Here is a 3896-nt window from a genome sequence, read left to right on the forward strand (position 1 = left end):
ACAGAGTGGATAAAATAAATAATTAATGGTAGACCCCATAAAGTTAACTCAGGGTAATTAGTAAATCATCTAAATAGAGTGGATAGGGGTTTCCTTTCATAATCATATATTGGGTTAACCTAAATGTGATTCAGATATCCAACCCACTCATTATGTGTGTCCCCCTTGGATGAGGGGTCAGACCAAGTTTCAGCCGCATCCAAAACTCACATGGGCCCCACCAAGTTCTTTTATATTTTTTAGGATGTCTTCACGTGGTTTTAGATGGCATAGCCCACCTGAGTTTCGTATACGGATGATTTTTTACATATCTCATAACCTGAAGGGGACACATTAAATTCATGGTGTTGATGTTCGACACACATTATGATGGGGCCCACAAAACTTACATCAACACTTAGGTTCTCATGAGGTCAATAAAGTTGGTCACAATTTTGACCAAAATATTTGCCCCATTTTACCTGTCTGGCCTATTCACTCTATTTTTCTGATCAATACTCAATTTCACTAGTTATTCGTCCCGATCAAGTTACATATGAAAAAGATATTGAGCATACAAGATTGATTAACAATTTTAATGAAATTTGATTTAAACATTTGAAGTTATTTACTCTTCAATCTAGACTGATTAGATTTTCCAAAAATGGTTGAAGGTACAATTAGTGGATGTGCCTAATAATTTAGTAATTTTTTTTTCACACATAAATTTTAATTTCCATTTAAAAATAACATTCTTTTATAAAATGTATATTTTTGAAAACATTTTAACAAAATAACATTTTTATTATAAATTATTTCAAAAAAAAAAATTTAATATAAATTCTGAATTTTTATTTTCAAAATTTCAAAATATTTTCTCAATAATTTCAAAATGCCAATTTTCTTTTCTTCAAAAGCATCATTTTATTTTCAAAATTTTTCTCAAACATTGTTAAAATTTTAAACTTCTCAATATTCTTTTTCATATGATATTACAAATCATTTAAATATTACTTTTTAATTATAAAAAACAAAAAAATTTCCACTCATATGATATAAAAACTATATATATGAGTAATCCTCACACACAACTAGTTGGACAAATCAAATTGGTCCAACTAGCTGTGTATTTAATAGCAAAAAATTACTTTCTATCCCAAGTAATATACCACATGTGAGATCCGTAATATCAAGTTTTACATAAGTATGATAGAAATTATATGTCAAAGATCCGGCCTGTCCATTAAATAAGGCCTATTAATTATATTTTATCTATTAAAATTTAATAAACGATCATCATCAATGAAGCCACAAATACAAGTTAAATGTGCACGGCTAAAATGAATTTCTAATAGCTCCATTTTTTTTGTAAATAGATATCATACCATTAATCATTAAAAATAATAATTTATGTCCTTCACACGTTTAAAAGAACTCCTACCTAATTAATGGACTAGATTTCATATACATTTACTGCATGCATAAATATATTACATGTGTGCAGCTTCCTAATTCATTCCATTTTCTCTTGAAATCCATTGCCTATTTTGGATATCAACTAATGTTAATAAATCCACTCCAACCATTAAGATGACACACTAAAAATCTATGCCTAATGTCCAAAAATTAGGGGCATATGTCATTCAGGTGGGCCAAACCAATGAAAATAGTTTGGAGAGTGAGTTTTACTTGTACATTGTTTTCAATCATGTGGTCCATTTGAACCATAGATGATGCTGATTTTTTAACCCATGGTTCTAACACCGAGTGACTCACCGGATGGTTGGGGTGGATTTCACTTTAACACTAAAGTGGGGCCACCACTGGTGGTTACTTTTCCTCTTAGAAATAACTTTTTTTAGTATTAAATAGCATTAATTGGTCCTTGAATTCATCAACTAGTTGGACGAAAATGCAATGTCCAACTAGTGTGTGTGAGCATTTCTATATATATAATAAAAACAAAGGATTATTACCAACGGCTTCTGTTTGTCGGTAAAAACATTAGCGACGGTTATCTGCCGTCGGGAAAAATTTAAATATTTTTTGACTGACTTGGGAACCTTTTCCCGACGGTTTTAGTTCGTTGGAAAAAACTGACATATTTTGGCGGTACCTTTTCCCGACGGTTTTAGTTCGTCGGCAAAACTGTCATACTTTCGGCCAAGGCTTTGTTTCCTGGCGGGAACCTTTTCCCGACGGTTTAGTTCGTCGGAAAAACTGTCATACTTACAGCCAAGGCTTTGGTCCCTGGCGGGAACCTTTTCCCGACGGTTTAAGTTCGTCGGCAAAATTATCATGCCATGGTAGGAACCTTTTTCCGACGGTTTCAGTTCGTCGGCAAAACTGTCATACTTACAGCGAAGGCGGGAATGTTTGGTCCCTGGCGGAACCTTTTTCCGACGGTTTTAGTTCGTCGGCAAAACTGTCATACTTTCGGCCAAGGCGAGAATCTTAATTTGGTCCCTGGCGGGAACCTTTCCCCGACGGTTTTAGTTTGTCGGCAAAATTAACATGCTTTGATAGGAACCTTTTTCCGATGGTTTTAGTTCGTCAGCAAAACGGTCATGCTTTGAGCTACGAATTTATGGGATTTATGCCGACGGTTGATATCCGTCGGAAAACATATTTTTACCGATGCCTATGTTCGTTGGTATTTACATCCTACCAGATTTTTTCCGACGCTTCAAGTCCGTCGGGAAAACACTGTTACCGACGACTAGTGCTTTGTGTCGGTTATAAAATTGTATAGGATTTTTGCCGACGATTGATGTCCGTCGGTGAAAACACATTTGCCAACGAAACTATTTCATCGGTACTAACAATGTACCAGATTTGTGCCGACGTGTCATGTCCGTCGGGAAAAATACTTTTACCGACGAAGATATATTTGGTAATTAGATCGTACCAGATTTTTGCCGACGGTTTATGTCCGTCGGGAATAACACTTTTACCTACGAAAATGGATTTTCGTTGGTAAAAGAAAATTTTTCGTATTTCTTTTTTCAAAAAATAAAAATAACCATTACCAATGAAAATTTACGTTGCTAAAAGTTTACTTTTACCTACGAAATTACAATTTTCATCGGTAAAAGTAGACTTTTCCCTACGAAATTAGGATTTCGTAGTAAAAGTAAACTTTTACCAACGAAAATCATTTTCGTTGGTAAAAGTCCTTTTTACCTATGAAAAAAAAAATCGTACGTAAAAGTTTCGTCGGTAAAAATCCTATTTCTTGTAGTGTGTTCTAATAGCGTCCTTGTTTATGTTGTTGGTTCTGAGATATGGTGTCATGGAAAATCCCCTCGGATAAACATCAATTTTAAGTCCCCTCTACAATACATCAGATCATCTTCGTTTGAATCAGGTTGGGGTTCCAACTGCAGTTCAAAATCCTGAAAATAATACAGAATTGGTTTCCACTAACAGCATAGTCTCCACTCTTTTTACTCAAAGAAACTTTTCTGATGAAGAAGTACGGTCTTTACAAACATGGAACTATTTGAAACAGTTAATTAGTCAAGCCGAGGCTTTACCTCGTGCTGTTGAGGCTATCAAAGAAGCTGGAGCTGCATGGGAAAGCCTTATGGTTTCGGTTCAAGTGGAAAGACAGCTTGGTTCTGTGAATGGAAGCCCGAGTCACAAGAAGAAAGAGAATCAGTGCCCATATTCTCTTCATAAAAGCCTGAGTCACAAGAAAGACAACTCAGTTTTACTTTGTTGGCATCTTGGACAAAGTTGAAAGTCAAATTCCGATGTCTTATACTGCTTTAATCCTATTTACTACCTCTAAAGTTCTATTTTTGAAGTCTTTTTCTCTGCATTCTAGCGTCTTTTGCAGATTATTTTTTGTTTTTCATACTTAAGGTCTGTTGGATTCTCCTCTATGTTCACAAATCATTTTTCGAAGTTCTTAA

Source organism: Magnolia sinica, chromosome 2, assembly GCF_029962835.1.
Source record: "Magnolia sinica isolate HGM2019 chromosome 2, MsV1, whole genome shotgun sequence".
NCBI classification, from domain to species: domain Eukaryota; kingdom Viridiplantae; phylum Streptophyta; class Magnoliopsida; order Magnoliales; family Magnoliaceae; genus Magnolia; species Magnolia sinica.